The 17344-nt window shown below is 42.8% G+C and overlaps 1 protein-coding gene across 5 annotated transcripts in view; it reads right to left on the reverse strand.

The window, feature by feature from the left end:
- The window catches only part of mtor (mechanistic target of rapamycin kinase), a 315741-nt gene that overhangs the window by 293762 nt on the left and 4635 nt on the right, over positions 1-17344 (reverse strand). Inside the window, exon 2 of one of the 5 annotated variants that reach the window (XM_085966856.1) lies at positions 270-359. The exons of the other annotated variants lie outside the window; for them this stretch is intronic. The gene's annotated coding sequence lies outside the window, so the exon portion shown is untranslated. The remainder of the gene's footprint in view (positions 1-269; positions 360-17344) is intronic. 5 annotated transcript variants of the gene reach the window in all.

Here is a 17344-nt window from a genome sequence, read left to right on the forward strand (position 1 = left end):
TAGTTAGCAATCAACAATTACAGGAAACTCTTTTTTATCCGGCACCGACGTGGTACCAGTTTATCAAAAAGCCCGGATTACAGAGTGGTATAGTAAAAGTTACGAGAGCTCCGTACACAGCAACAAATCCAGGCTTCCCTGTTGCTTAGCAACAGGTGCAAGAAGCCCGGCCACAGACCAAGCGTCCCTGTTGCTTAGCAACAAGTGCAGGAACCCCGGTTACACAGCCACAGATCCAGGAACGGCCACTAATATGAAGTAAAACTTACCTGAACCTACTCCTGAATTTTGCCAGTTAACAGAGATTTCCGGTTATTTAGGTGTTGGTAAATCGAGAGTTTCCTGTATGTTATAAAAGCCTAAGTAAAGAATACATTTGTATAGTAAGCTGGTTCCCTTCTAAAAGCTTTTTTCAACCTCAGTAACAGTTTCCAAAAATCAAGACATTTACTTACTACATTAGTCGGATTTTTAGCTAAACACATTAAAACCGTGGCCACACTTGAAAAGTATTAGCTCTGAAGCACTTTGGGGCATCCTATGGTCGTGAAAGGCTCTATATAAATGCAAGCCTTTCTTTCTTTATGGTCATGAAATGCACAGTATAAATCCAAGATCTCAGAAACACATACAGTATTGACTTTTTAAAATTAGTAGCAGCTCTTTGACCAACACAATTAACAGTGTAAAAAAAAATCAAACTACCAGTCCGTCCCCGAGTCTAATTGTATGCATGCAGGTTAATTAATATGGTCATTTGCAGCAGCAAAAGAAATAATGAATTGTGCAATAGAAGGCTGTCAAAAACTAACAACTTTGGGAATAGGGCTTAAAGAAATATTACGCAATAATGGATACCTCGCAATAAATGTAACCACTAATCCCATATCAAAGTTTAGAAGAGGCTTATGAAGTACTCTGAACAGAGTGGACTGGAACAGAGTGTTTTATTTGGGAATTTGGAAAGAGTGGGAATTCGGAGAAGGGGGGGGGGGGAAAGGAGTTGTTGCTTTTTGCCTACACTACTTGTAGTGCTTTGTGTTATCAGTAGATATCTAATTTCAGTACCCTTAACCTAATCTAGATAAAGTAAGTAGTCAAGAAACTACACTGTAAACTAAGTTACCTAATTACAAATTTAATTAAACAAAACAAGGTCATATAGGGATGGCGGTGCAGGTGGTGTGCCACAGCTGCAGCATGTGGGAGTTTGTGGAGAGCACTGTGATCCCGGACAACCTTGTTTGCAGTAAGTGCCTGCATCTTGAGGAACTTCAGCTCAGAGTTTTTGAGCTGGAGTCTGAGGTGCAGACATGGTGGGGGAGAGTTACCTGGACACTGTGATCCAGGGGGCAGTCACACCCCTTAGGTTAGGTAGTGGTACAGGTCTGGCTAGTGGTCAGGGACAGGAAGGTGTGACTGCAACTCAGGCAGGTAAGGGGATTCCAGGCGTATTGCTGGAGGAGCCTCAGCCTTTGCCCTTGTCTAACAGGTATGAGGTTCTTGCTGCCTGTGGGGATGAGGGAAAAGCCTGCAGGATGGGTGAGCAAGCTGACCATGGTGCAGCAGGCCATTCAAGTGGGGGGAGTGAAAGGGAATGTAGTTGTGGTAGGGGACAGTATAGTCAGGGGGATAGATACGGTTCTCTGCAGCCGCGACCGAGAGTTCCGAAGGTTGTGCTGCCTGCCCGGTGCCAGGGTTAAAGACATCTCCTCGCAGCTGGAAGAGAACCTGGAGTGGGAGCGGGAGGATCCAGTTGTCGTGGTCCACGTAGGAACCAACGACATAGGTAGAACGAGGAATGAGGTACTGCTGAGGCAGCTTGAGGAGCTAGGATCCAAATTAAAAAGCAGAACCTCAAAGGTAATCATCTCTAGATTGCTACCTGAGCCACGCACAAATTGGCACAGGGACAAACAGATTAGAGGTTTAAATGCTTGGCTCAAAGAGTGGTGTGGGAGGAAGGGGTTTCAGTTCATGGGGCACTGGCACCAGTACTGGGGAAAGAGGGAGCTGTTCCGTTGGGACAGGCTCCACTTAAACCAGGCTGGGACCAGCGTCCTGGTGAACCAAATAACTAGGGCAGTAGACATGGCTTTAAACTAATGAAGGGGGGGTGGGAGGATTCAGGAAAGAGTAAATTTAAAAGCAGCGAGAGAAATGTCATGGCTCTAGAGCAGAGTTTTGGGTAAAAATAAAAAGAGTGGGTCAGGTATGGACAGAGTGAGTAACAAAGGTAATAGGGCATCAGTGACTAAGGTGACATCAGGGGAAAATAAAAATAAGTCAAAGATGAAGGCACCATATCTGAATGCGCGAAGCATTCACAACAAAATAGATGGATTAATAGTGCAAATAGAAATTAACAGGTTTGATCTAATAGCCATAACGGAGACGTGGTTGCAAAGTGGCCAAGGTTGGGAATTAAATATTCCAGGATACTTAACTTTTAGAAGAGATAAACAAAATGGAAAAGGAGGCGGAGGGGAAGCCCTGATAATAAAGGATGGGATGAAGACAGTAGAGAGAAAGGATCTTAGCTCTGAAAATCAAGAAGTAGAATCAGTTTGGGTGGAGCTAACAAACAGCAAGGGGCAGAAAATATTGGTGGGAGTTGTATATAGGCCCCCAAACAGTAGTTGTAATGTAGGGCAGAGTATAAATCAGGAAATTAGAGGCGCATGTAACAAGGGTAATACAGTGATCATGGGGGACTTTAATCTACAGATAGGCTGGGGAAACCAAATTTGCAGTAATAGTGTGGAGGACGAATTCATGGAATGTATACAAGATAGTTTTCTAGATCAGTATGTTGAGGAACCAACTAGGGAACAGACTATTTTAGATCTAGTATTGTGCAACGAGAAATGGTTAATCAATAACCTTGTAGTAAAGGGTCTTTAGGGAACAGTGGCCATAATATGATAGAATTTTATATTGAGTTTGAAAGTGATTTAGTCTTAAATCTAAACAAAGCAAACTACGTAGGTATGAGGGGCGAGTTGGCTACGGTAGATTGGGAAACTACATTAAAAGGTATGACGGTAGACAAGCAATGGCTAGCATTTAAAGAATTAATACATAATTTACAACAAATAGACATTCCTTTAAGACACAAAAACCCCACAGGAAAAGTGGTCCAACCATGGCTAACAAGAGAAGTTAAAGATAGTATTAGATCAAAGGAAGAGGCTTATAATGTTGGCAAAAAGAGTAGTAAGCATGAGGATTGGGAGGATTTTTAAGAGTTCAGCAAAGAGGACCAAGAAATTGATAAAGAAAGGGAAAATAGAATGAGAGTAAACTAGCGAGAGACATAAAAACAGACTGCAAAAGCTTCTATCTATAGGTATGTATGTAAAAAGGAAAAGATTAGCGAAAGTAAATGTGGGTCCCTTACAGGCCGAGACAGGAGAAATTATAATGGGGAATAAGGAAATGGCAGAGAAATGAAACAAATACTTTGGGTCCGTCTTCACGGAAGACGCAAAAAACTTCCCGAAAATAGTGGAGAATCAAGGCTCTAGCGAGAATCAGGTCCTGAAAGAAATTATTAGTAAAAAAAAAGTACGGAAAAATTAATGGGATTGAAAGCCGATAAATCTCCTGGACCTGATGGCCTACATCCTAGGATTTTGAAAGGGGTGGCTATATAGATAGTGGATGCATTGGTTGTCATTTTCCAAAATTCCATAGATTCTGGAACAGTTCCTGTGGATTGGAAGGTAGCAAATGTAACCCCACTATTTAAGAGAGAGAGAGAAAACAGGGAACTACAGACCAGTTAGCCTGACATCAGTAGTAGGGAAAATGCTAGAATCTATTATTAAGGACGTGGTAACAGGGCACTTAGAAAATAATAATAGTATTGGGCAGAGTCAACACGGATTTATGAAAGGGAAACCTTTTTGACAAATCTATTAAGAGTTTTTTGACATTGTAACTAGCAGAATAGATAAGGGGGAAACCAATGGATGTGGTGTATTTGGATTTTCAGAAGACATTCGATAAGGTGCCACACAAGAGGTTATTAAACAAAATTAGGGCTCATGGGATTGAGGATTGGTTAATGGACAGAAAACAGAGAGTAGGGATAAACGGGTCATTTTTGGGTTGGCAGGCTGTAACTAGTGGGGTACTGCAAGGATCAGTGCTTGCATAAATGTGAAGTTATTCACTTTGGTAAAAAAAACAGAAAGGCAGAGTATTTCCTAAATGGTGAAAGATTGGGGAATGCAGATGTTCAAAGGGACCTGGGTGTCCTTGTACATGAGTCACTGAAAGTGAATGTGCAGGTGCAGCAAGCCATTAGGAAGACAAATGGTATGCTGGCCTTCATTACAAGAGGATTTGAGTACAGGAGTAAAGAAGTCTTACTCCAATTATATAGGGCCTTGGTGAGACCACACCTGGAGTACTGTGTACAATTTTGGTCTCCTTACCTAAGGAAGGATATACTTGCCATAGAGAGAGTGCAACGAAGGTTCACGAGATTGATTCCTGGGATGGCGGGACTGTCGTATGAGACGAGATGGAGTAAACTAGGCCTGTATTCTCTTGAATTCAGAAGAATGAGAGGGGATCTCATTGAAGCATACAAAATTATTACAGGGCTTGATAGGGTGGATGCTGGGTGAATGTTTCCTTTGGCTGGGGAGTCTAGAACCAGGGGCTACAGCCTCAGGATAAAGGGTAGGCCATTCAGGACTGAGATGAGAAGAAATTTCTTCACACAGAGGGTGGTGAATCTTTGGAATTCTCTACCCCAGAGGGCTGTGGAGGCTCAATCATTGGGTATATTCAAAACAGAAGTCGATAGACTAGTAAGGGCATCAAGGGATATGGCGATAGGGCCGGTGAATGGAGTTGAGGCAGAAGATCAGCCATGATCTCATTGAATGGCGGAGCAGGCTCGAAGGGCAGAATGGCCTATTCCTGCTCCTATTTCTTATATTCTTATGACCTCAGCTATTCACAATTTACATCAATGATTTGGAAGAGGGGTCCAAATGTAATATATCCAAGTTTGCTGCTGATACAAAGTTGGATCAGAATGTAAGTTTTGAGGAGGATGTAAAGAGGCTTCAAGGGCATATAGACAGGCAAGAACATGGCAAATGCGGAGAAATGTGAAGTTATCCAGTTTGGTAGGAAAAATAGAAAAGCAGAGTATTTTTTAAATGGTGAGAGATTGGGAAATGTTGGTGTTCAGAGCGACCTGGGTGTCCTTGTACATGAATCACTGAAAGTTAACATGCAGGTACAGCAAGCAATTAGGAAAGCAAATGGTATGTTGGCCTTTATTACAAGAGGATTTGAGTATAAGAGTAAAGACGTCTTACTGCAATTATATAGGGCCCTGGTGAGACCACACCTGGAGTATTGTGTACAGTTTTGGTCTCCTTACCTAAGGAAGGATATACTTGCCATAGAGGGAGTGCAACGAAGGTTCACCAGACTGATTCCTGGGATGGGGGGGATTGTCCCATGAGGAGAGATTGAGTAGACTAGGCCTATATTCTCTACAGTATAGAAGAATGAGAAGTGATCTCATTGAAACACTCAAAATTCTTACAGGGCTTGACAGGGTAGATGCAGGGAGGATATTTCCCCTGGCTGGGGAGTCTAGAACCAGGGGTCACAGTTTCAGAATAAGGGGTCGGCCATTTAAGACTGAGATGAGGAAAAATGTCTTCACTCAGAGGGTGGTGAATCTTTGGAATTCTCTACCCCAGAGGGCTGTGGAGGCTCAGTCGTTGAGTAAATTCAAGACAGAGATCGACAGAGTTTTGAATATTAAGGGTTCAAGGGATATGGGGATAGTGCAGGAAAGTGGAGATGAGGCAGAAGATCAGCCATGATCTTATTGAATGGCGGAGCAGGCTCGAAGGGCCAAATGGCCGACTCCTGCTCCTATTTCTTATGTTCTTATGTACTCAAGCATTGCACATGGTTTATGATACCATAGATAAGATACCCCGTAATCACTGCCAGCTATCCATTCTCTACATAGTCAAAGGTGGTTTCACTCCCCAGTGTTTAACAATTCACAGCTTTCTCATGGCTACATGGGAACCTTCCTGGTTTATACTGCTCAGACAGAAGATATACTGAGAAGAGCGAGAGCGGGACCAGCGGCGAGAATAAAAGGAGATGCAACCCAAGGCGAGAGACCAGAGCAAGAGCAGGACCAGCGAGGATAAAAGGAAAGGCGACCCGAGGCCCAAGACCAGTGCGAGTGCAGGACCACCAGCGAGAGCGGCAGAGATAAAAGGGGAGGCAACCCGAGGCACGAGTGCGAGTTAGAGACACTCCGAAGCATAAAGGACAGGGAGGAATTTCTGGATAGTTTTGTCAAGAATACAGTCACACCGCAGAGGAAAGCACAGGTTCAGGAAAGGGTGGGTGTGACTGTTAGGGCACCGGGTAGCAGGGACTTAGGAGAGGTTGAGAAGGAGGTCCCACAGACACTAGTCCTGTCCAACAGGTACGATGTACTCGCTACCTGCGAGGACAAGGAGAAAGACTGCGAGGACAACCACAATGCAGACCAAGGCACCGTGGCTCAAAGGGCTGTCCGGGGGGGTGGGTGAAGAGCAGAATAGAAACGTGGTAGTGATAGGGATACTATAGTTAGGGGGATGGCTCGCATCCTCTGCAGCAAAGAACAAGAATCCCGAAGGGTGCGTTCCCTACCCGGTGCCTGGGTAAGGGATATTGCGTGGCAGCTGAAAGGAATTTGGAAAGGGAGTAAATCCAGTTGTGGTCCATGTCGGAACAAACGACTTAGGTAGGAATAGGGAGGAGGTCCTGCTGAGGGAGTATCAGGAGTTAGGAGCTAAACTAAAAAGCAGGACCTCAAGGGTAATAATCTCTGGATTATTGCCCGGGCCACGTGCAAATTGGCATAGAAAGAGTCAGATCAGGAGCATTAACATGTGGCTAAAAGGATGGTTTTCATGGGACACTGGCACCAGTACTGGGACAGAAAGGAGCTGTACTGATGGGACGGGCTTCACCTGAACCGGGATGGGCCCCGTGTCCTAGCGGAAGGGGTAAATAGGGAGGTGGCAAAGGCTTCAAACTAGTAAGATGGGGAGGTGGGGGGGAGGGATCTACAAGAAGTGAAACCAGCCTAAATATAAACAAAACAGGAAAGAAGAGCATATGAAAGAGTAAAGTAATGGAGGACATTGATGGCCAGGGAATAAATAGAGTTATAGAACAGGAGTTTAAATACAGGAAACTTTCTGATATCCGGCACTGACGGGACCGAGCTGGTGCCGTAACATCAAAAGTGCCGGACATACCAGAGTTAATGTTTAAACATACAGAACTGAGAAGCTCCGTGTGAATCAACAAACCCTGTTGCTTAGCAACAGCTTCAAAACAGTCGGCTGCAGCTGCAAGCGTCTGTAGCTGAAGCTGTTGCTATAGCTACAGACCTTGCAGTGCTTGACTGGGGGAAAAAAAAGCAATGAGAACTAAAAAAAAATATAGAAAACAGCTCCTGATTTTTGCCGTTAGATCAAGTATTCCGGACATATAACCTCCGGATAAACCAAAGTTTCCTGTAGATGGTTAAAAATAAAGTGACAGGATCTGCTATTAAAAATGAGCTAATCTGTCTGTACAGCACTGCACAGTGTCCATAATAAAACAGGGGAGCTGGAGTCAATCATGCGTTGTGAGGAACCAGACATAGTAGGGATTACGGAGACATGGCTACAGAAAAATCAGGACTGGGAATTAAACATTGCAGGGTATAACATATTTAGAAAAGGTAGAGAGGGAAAATGGAGAAGTGGACTAGCTGTACTTATTAGGGATAACATAATAATGGTAGTAGAAAAAAGTGACGCATCTATCAGCAAAACAGAAATAGAATCTATGTGGATAGAAATAAAAGATAATAAAGGATCAATCACACTAACAGGGGTAGTCGACAGACCACCCAATAGTGGAAGGGAGGTGGAGGAAGAAATATGCACACAAATTAGGGAAATGAGTAAAAACCATAGAATTATAATCATGGGGGATTTCAACTATCCAGATATTAATTGGACAGAAGAAGTAGGTAAAGGGGATGAGGTAATGGAGTTCCTACAATGTGCACAGGACTCCTTTCTAACCCAATATGTACAAAGCCGAACAAGGGAAGATTCGCTATTGGATCTAGTAATGGGGAATGTATCAGAGCAGATAAGAGAAGTAAAAGTAGTGGAATATCTAGGCAATAGTGACCATAATATAATAAGCTTTAAGATAATAATTAGGAGAAGTCAAAAAAAATTAGGAAGGCAAAGAGAAACTATGAAATTAAATTATCAAGGAACATGAAACAAAATAGTAAAATATTTTACAGGCACGTAAATAAAAAAAAGGAAGGTCGGGATGGGAATAGGGCCACTAAGGGATGGACAGGATAATACCACAGGCAGCGATAGAGAGATGGCAAAGATATTAAATAATTACTTTGCTTCAGGGAGATAGAACAGGTGGAGATGACATTGGATGATGAGATTAGTAATGAGATAACTGTATTTAAAATAAAGAGAGAAGATATATTAAATAAACTAATGAAACTCAGAGGATAAAACCCCTGATCCAGACAGATTACATCTGCGCATTTTGAAAGAATCTAGGGAAGAGATAGCAGAGGCATTACTACATATATTTAGTAATTCATTAGAAAAAGATGTAGTGCCAAAGGACTGGCAGATAGCTAACATAATAATACCTATATTTAAGAAGGGAGATAGAATATGTCCAAGAAACTATAGACCAGTCAACTTAAACTAGATGGTAGGAAAAATAATGGAATCCCTACTAAAGGAGAAAATGAAAGAACATCTAGAAACCAAAAACAATAATAATAATAAGTCAGCATGGATTTCAAAAGGGAAAGTCTTGCTTGACCAATCGAATTAATTTTTTGAAGAGGTAACAGAGTATAGACAGGGGTAAACATAAACATAGAAGATAGGAGTAGGCCATTCGGCCCCTCGAGCCTGCTCCGCCATTCAATGCGATCATGGCTGATCATCCAAGTTCAGTACCCTGTCCCTGCTTTCTCCCCATACCCCTTGATCCCTTTAGCCTTAAGAAATATATACAACTCCTTCTTGAATATTTTTAATGAATTGGCCTCTACTGCCTTCTGTGGTAGAGAATTCCACAGGTTCACCACTCTCTGGGTGAAGAAATGCCTCCTCATTTCTGTCCTAAAAGGCCTACCCCTTATCCTTAGACTGTGACCCCTGGTTCTGGATTCCCCGACCATCGGAAACATCCTCCCTGCATCTAGTCTGTCCAGTCCTGCCAGAATTTTATAAGTTTCAATGAGATCCTCTCTCATTCTTCTAAACTCCAGCGAGTACAAGCCCAATCGACCCAATTTCTCCTCATAAGTCATTCCTGCCATCCCTGCCATCCCAGGCATCAGCCTGGTGAATCTTCGCTGAACTCCTTCCATGGCAAGAATATACTTCCTCAGATAAGGCGACCAAAACTGCACACAATAGATAATGCAGTAGATGTAATTTATCTAGATTTTCAAAAGGCCATCAGATAAGGTACCCCATAATAAACTGATGAACAAGGTCAGAGAATGCAGAATCAGGGGACAAGTAGCAGAATGGATAGGTAGCTGGCTTTAGGGTTGCGAAGGGCTGGAAAGTTTCCGGTAAATTTCCGGAAATTTCGCTTGGGAATTTTGCCCAAAAAAGCACATGCTAGCATAATATTGGGGTTTTTTTTGTATTTCTTTCATTTTTTTCCACAGGTCCGCTCTTAAAATTACTAACCGAGATGGAATCTTAATTTTTAAGGAATTTCTTAATCAACATGTTTATCTTCTTACTTGGCTTGTTTTAATAATTACAAGTTTTGTGTGTGACTGTGAACAAATGTGTCCTGATTGGTTGGATGAGTGGATGAGCGATTAGCTCCCTCTATTGGTGATGTAGCATCATGCGTGCACAGGTCATGCTTCCATCACATGGAGCAGCAGGAAAAATTTACTCACCCTGCTGCAATCGTGCTGATCGACCGCAGTTCGACAGAGACGAATGTCCTTTATTTCTCTGCATAGAACAATGCCACGTTTACTGTCGGATGTGTGGAAGCATTTTACCCCAGGCATTAAAGATGGAAAGACTGTGTACATGTGCAAACACTGTACAAAGTCATATGTAAAGAATGCCACAAAAGATGCAGCAGCATTTATCCAAATGCAACAACTTCACTCAAAGCTCACAGCAGTCAGCCCAGAGTTCCTCTGCTTCCATTCAAGATGATGGTTCACATTCAGCATCAGGCTTCTTATCATCAGCAACTCCTGGCCCACTTGGAAGGTTCTTTGATACAATGGATAACCATAGCCAAAAGAATGCAGATGAGTGCCTTGCTCGAGCTGTATATGCGACAGGCTCACCCCTCATGCTCACAGCCAATGTGTACTGGAAGAGATTTTTCAATGTTATTTGCCCTGCATACTGTCCTCCCACCAGACATGCTTTGTCTACTTATTTGCTGGAGGCTGAGTATAAGAGTCCAAGGAAAGCTCAAAGAAACGATAGAGATGGCAGACTGTGTTGTGGTCAAATGTATGAGGGGAGGGCATCATAAACTACATCGTCTCCACTCCTCTCCCAGTGTTCTTCAAGAGCACAGACACGAAGGACAACAGACACACAGGCACATACATTGCTGATGAGCTGAAAGCAGTCATCAACGATCTTGGATCACAAAAGGTCTCTGCAGTAGTTACTGACAATGCTGCGAATATGAAGGCTGCTTGGGCTCAAGTGGAGTAGGCCTACCCTCATATTATGTCTATTGGGTGCGCAGCTCATGGGCTCAACCTGCTCAAGGACATCATGGTTTTGAGAACCATGGAAACACTGTACAAGAGAGCAAGTTGTTAAGTATGTCAGGGGAAAACAGATAGTTGCAGCAACCTACAACTCCAAGCAAACGACAAAGAACAAGAACACCACACTGAAGCTGCCCAGCAACACTAGATGGGGTGGCGTTGTCATAATGTACAACAGCCTTCTGGAGGGTAAGGAGTCACTGCAAGAAATGGCAATATCCCAGTCTGGGGATATGGAAACCACCATCAAGAAAATACTGCTGGATGATGTGTTTTGGGAGAGAGTGGTTAGCAGCCTTAAACTACTCTCACCAGTAGCATCTGCAATTGCTCAGATTGAAGGAGATGACGCTGTCTTGTCAGATGTTCTCAGGCTTTTTGCTGATTTAAAAAGAACAAATCAGCATTGTCCTACCCACATCCCTGCTGCTCAAAGCAGAGGAGAAGGCAACTGTTCAATTCATACAGACGCATCAAGAATTGTGTGTCAAGCCGATTCATGCTGCAGCATACATGCTGGGCCCAAAGCATGTTGGGAGACCAATACAGTACTTTCTGGAGAGCAGATCAACAGCGCTTAGTGTGATTTCTACCCTCTCACGCCACCTCAATCTGGACGTGGGCAAAGTTCTGGGAAGTCTGGCAAAGTTCTCTACCAAGCAAGGTCTTTGGAATGGGGACGCGATATGGGAATCATGCAAGCCTATCAGTGCACATACCTGGTGGAAGGGACTTTGTGCATCTGAGGCCCTGTCACCCATTGAAATCGGTGATACTCCAAATCCCACCTTCATCAGCAGCCTCTGAACGAAACTGGTCACTTTTTGGGAATACGCATACAAAGGTGTGCAACAGGCTGACTAACAAGAGAGTGGAGAAACTGGTGGCTATCTGGGCAAACCTACAACTTATTGAGCCAGATACAGAAGTGTCCACCACACAGCTAGACAGTGACACAGAGGAGGAAATGGACACGTCCGAGCCAGAGTCAGAGAATCAGGAGGAGCAATGATGAGTAGAAGACTCAAAGGGACAAAATAAGGACAAATTACAGGCTAAATAAGCTGACGCTCTTTTTATTTTATTTTAGATGGGTCTTTTTTGTGGGGGTTCAATAAAGTTCAAAATGATAACCTAAATAAAGTTTTGAAAGCCTGTTTTTATTTGTATGGAACAGTATGTCTATTTTGATGACAAAGATAATACAGTATAAGGGTCAGAAACAAAAACCATCAGTGTGCAAAAAAACTCAAAATTCCCAGAAATTTCCATGGAAAGTGTCCTCTTTTAAAAATTCCCGGAATTTTGCAACCCTAGCTGGCTTCAAGACAGAAAGCAGAGAGTAGGGGTAAAGGGTAGCTATTCAGAGTAGCAAAAGTTAGAAAGTGGTGTTCCACAAAAATCAGTGCTGGGATCACTGTTGTTCACAATTTATATTAACAATTTAGACTTTGGAATCAAAAACACAATTTCTAAATTTGCGGATGACACCAAATTTGGGGGGGGGGGGGTAGATAGTCAATACTGAGGAGGATTGCAACAAATTACAAGACGACCTTAATAAACTTTCAGAATGGGCATATAATTAGCAAATGAAATTCAACACAGGTAAATGTGAGGTATTACATTTTGGTAAGAAAAATAGAGAGGTCACATATTACTTGGAAAATAAGAATCTAAATGGGGTAAAGGAGCAAAGGGATCAGAGTACAAAAACACAAATCACAAAGTATCGACACAGGTTACCAAGGCCAGAAAAAAAGCAAACCAAGCACTAGGGTTTATTTCTAGAGGGATAGAATTGAAAAGTAGTGAAGTTATGCTAAATCTGTATTGAACCTTGGTTAGGCCACACTTGGAGTACTGCGTACAATTCTGGTCGCCATATTATAAATAGGATATAGAGGCACTGGAGAGGGTGCAGAGAAGATTTACAAGGATGATACCAGAAATGCGAGGGTATACCTATCAGGAAAGGATGAATAGGCTGGGTCTCTTTTCTCTTGAAAAGAGAAGGCTGAGGGGTGACCTAATGGAGGTCTTTAAAATAATGAAAGGTTTTGATAGAGTGGATAGAGAGAGAATGTTTCCACTTGTGGGGAAGAGCAAAACTAGAGGCCATCAATATAAGGTAGTCACTAAGAAATCCAATAGGGAATTCAGAAGAAATTTCTTTACCCAGAGAGTGGTGAGAATGTGGAACTTGCTACCACACGGAGTAGTTGAAGCAAATAGTATAGATGTATTTAAGGGGCAGTTAGATAAGCATATGAGGGTAAAGGGAATAGAGGGTCATGCGGATAGAGTTAGATGAGGAAAGACAGGAGGCGGCTCAAGTGGAGCATAAACACCGGCATGGACTGGTTGGGTCAAATGGCCTGTTTGTGTGCTGTATATCCTATCCTATGTAAAACTGTCCTAGTTACATTACCTGCATTGCCTTCCATATGAAACGTCAGAATAAATCTGCTTCTGAGTAATACATAGTTTACACCAGCATCTTCAAGTTACAGCCCATCTTACTATGTCCAAAGTAACCATGGTATTATTTTAAGAACATAGTAGGCCATACGGCCCTTCGCCCCTATTCAATAAGATCATGTCTGATCTTCGACCTCAGCCCCACTTTCCCGCCCGATCCCCCTAGAGTCCAAAAATCTATCGATCTCAGCCTTGAATATGCTCAAAGACTCAGCATCCACAGCCCTTTGGGGTAGAGAATTCCAACGATTCACAACCCTCGAGTAAAGAAATTCCTCCTCATCTCAGTCTTAAATGGCCGACCCCTTATCCCGAGACTATGCCCCCTAATTCTAGACTCTCCAGCCAGGGGAAACAACTTCTCAGCATCTACCCGTCAATCCCCCTCAGAACCTTCTATGGTTCAATGAGATCATCTCTCATTCTTCTAAACTCCAGTGTGTATAGGCCCAATCGACTCAATCTCTCCTCATAGGACAACCCTCTCATCCCAACCCAAACCAATTTTATTCACTATCCTTACAGCCATCAGGCTAAGGACACATAGGGAGACCAGTAAAAACATAAGACTGAGCATTCACCTACAGAAATGCCACAGTTGAGACAAAAAATAGTCACCGTCACGGAAAAGAAAAGAAATCTGGCAACAGAATCACCTGGTTCCACAGACCAATCAGATTGCTATAAGAATATTGGCAGTATATGGGTCACGTGACTTCCACAGACCCATGAAACCGCTAAAACTAGTGATCCTCTCACCTACAGACCAATCAGGCCCTCATAAGGCGACACTGACCAGAAGAAACAACAACATGCATTTATATAGTGCCTTTAACGTAGTAAAATGTCCCAAGGCGCTTCGCAAGAACGTTATCAAACAACACTTGACACAGAGCCACATATTAAATTAATAACTTAAACTAGATAAAATAATCAAACAATAAAATGAAAATATAAATTGAATGAAAGCTTAATCGAATTAATTAATAAATAAAACAAGGTTAGAGATGGCAGGGCAGGTGGTGTGTCGTAACTGCAGCATGTGGGAGTTTGTGGAAAGCATTGCGATCCCGAACAACCACACCTGCAGCAAATGTCTGCAACTTGCGGAACTTCGGCTCAGAATTGTTGAGCTGGCGTACCAGCTGCAGACATTGCGATGCATCAGGGAGGGGGAGAGTTACTTTGCTCCAGGAGGCAGTCACACCCTTTAGGTTAAGTAGTACTTTGGAGTTCATCAGTGGTCAGGGACAGGAGGGAGAGAGTCAGGAAGTTATGGAGACCCAGGATGTAGTGATGGAGGAGTCTCAGCCCTGGACCTTGGCCAACAGGTACGAGCTACTTGCTACCTGTATGGATGAGGAAAAGGACGGCAGGGAGGATGGGCAAACTGACCACGGCATTGTGGTAGAGGGGGTCATTTAAGTGGGGGGGAGAAGGAAGGAATGTGGTAGTAGTAGGTGACAGTAGTCAGGGGGGTAGATACTGTTCTCTGCAGCAGCGAGAGTCCCAAAGGCCGTGTTCCCTGCCCGGTGCCAGGGTTAAGGATATCTCCTCACGGCTGGAGAAGAACATGGAGTGGGAGGGGGAGGATCCAGTTGTCGTAGTCCATGTAGGAACCAACGACATAGGTAGAACTAAGAATGAGATTCTGCTGAAAGAGTTTGAGGAGCTAGGGTCTAAATTAATAAGCAGAACCTCAAGGGTAATAATCTTTGGATTACTACCTGAGCCACGCACAAATTGGTCAAGCAGATCAGAGAGTTAAATGCGTGGCTCAAAGAATGGTGTGGGAAGAAGGGGTTTCAATTCATGGGACATTGGCACCAGTACTGGGGAAAGAGGGAGCTGTTCCGTCGGGACAGGCTGGGACCAGCGTCCTGGCGAATCGAATAACTAGGGCTGTAGATAGGGCTTTAAACTAAAAAAAGGGGGGGGAAAAGAGGGGTCAGGTGAGGAAAAATTTAGAAATCTAAAGAGAAAAGGTCAAGGCAAGAGAGAGTGGTGTAGTGATTTGGGTAAAAATAAGCAGAGTGTAACAGGAAGGGACAGAGAGTTTAACAGTAGCAGTGCAACAGAGAATAAGGTCAAAGCAGGGAATAATGGTAAAAAATTTAAATTAAAGGCTCTTTATCTGAATGCACGAAGCATTCGTCACAATATAGACGAACTACTGGTACAAATAGAGATAAATGGGTTTGATCCAATTGCCATTACAGAGATGTAGTTGCAAGGTGACCAAGGTTGGGAATTAAATGTTCCAGGGTACTTGAAGTTTCAAAAAGACAGGCAGAATGGAAAAGGAAGGGGGTAGCCCTGATAATAAAGGATGACATAAGGAGAGTAGAGAGAAAGGATCGCGGCTCAGAAGATCAGGAAGTAGAATCAGTATAGGTGGAGATAAGGAATAACAAGGGGCAGAAAACACTGGTGGGAGTAATATATAGGCCCCCTAACAGTAGCTATACCATTGGACAGAATATTAATCAAGAAATAGTAGGAGCTTGTAACAAAGGTAATGCTTCATATAGACTGGACAAATCAAATTGGCAAAGGTAGTTTGGAGGACGAGCTCATGGAATGCATTCGGGACAGTTTCCTAGAACAATACGTCATGGAACCAACCAGGGAACAGGCTAGTTTAGATCTTGTATTGTGTAATGAGACAGAGTTAATTAGCAATCTCATAGTAAAGGATCCTGTGGGGCAGGGTGATCATAATATGATAGAATTTCACTTTAAGTTTGAGAGTGACTTGCCCAAGTCCAAAACTAGAGTCTTAAAATTAAATACAGGAAACTTTCGTTTAACCGGAGGTTAAAAGTCCGGAAAGCTATCTACCGGCAAAATTCAGGAGCCGTTTTCTATAGGTTTTTTTACTTCTCGTTGCTTTTCTTTCCCCAGTCAGGCTCTGCAAGGTCTGTAGCTAAGCAACAGCTTCAGCTAGAGACGCTTGCAGCTGCAGCCGACTGTTTTGAAGCTGTTGCTAAGCAACAGGGTTTGTTGATTCACATTAGGGCTGGATTATACAGCAGTTTTGATCTAACGGCACCAGCTTGGTCCCGTCAGTGCCGGATACCAGAAAGTTTCCTGTAAAGCCAATTACATAGGTAAGTTGGCTTAGGTAGATTGGAAAAATAGATTAAAAGGTATGGCGGTAGATAAGCAGTGGCTAGCATTTAAAGAAATATTTCATAACATTCCAATGAGAAACAAGAACTCCACGAGAAAAGTGATCCAACCGTGGCTAACTAAAGAAGTTAAGGATAGCATTAGGTTGAAAGAAGCAGCTTATAATGTTGCAAAGAATAACAGTAAGCCTGAGGATTGGGAGAGTTTCAGAAACGAGCAAAGGATGACCAAAAAATTGATAAAAGGGGAAATATAGAATGAGAGAAAACGAGCAAGAAATATAAAAACAGATTGTAAGAGCTTCTACAAGTATGTAAAAAGGAAGAGAGTAGCAAAAGTAATCATTGGTTCCTTAGAGGCTGAGACAGGAGAAATTATTATGGGGAATAAGGAAATGGCAGAAACGTTCAACAAATATTTTGTATCTGTCTTCACAGTAGAAGACACAAAAAGCATACCAAAAATGGTGGGGAACCAAGGGTCTAATGAGGGTGAGGAAATTAACGTAATTAATATAAGTAGAGAAAAAGTACTAGGGAAACTAATGGGACTAAAAGCCGACAAATCCCCTGGGCCTGACAACCTACATCCTAGGGTTCTAAAAGAGGTGGCTGAAGAGATAGTGGATGCATTGGTTTTGATTTTCCAAAATTCTCTAGATTCTAGAACTGTCCTAGCAGATTGGAAGGTTGCAACTGTAACACCACTATTCAAGAAAGGAGGGAGAGAAAACAGGGAACTACAGGTCAGTTAGCCTGACATCAATTGTCGGGAAATTGCTGGAATCCATTGTTAAGGAAGTGGTATCAGGGCACTTAGAAAATCATAACATGATTAGGCAGAGTCAACATGGTT

Source organism: Somniosus microcephalus, chromosome 25 (genome assembly GCF_052327205.1).
Source record: "Somniosus microcephalus isolate GS21.2 chromosome 25, FLI_Smic_1.0, whole genome shotgun sequence".
NCBI classification, from domain to species: Eukaryota; Metazoa; Chordata; class Chondrichthyes; order Squaliformes; family Somniosidae; genus Somniosus; species Somniosus microcephalus.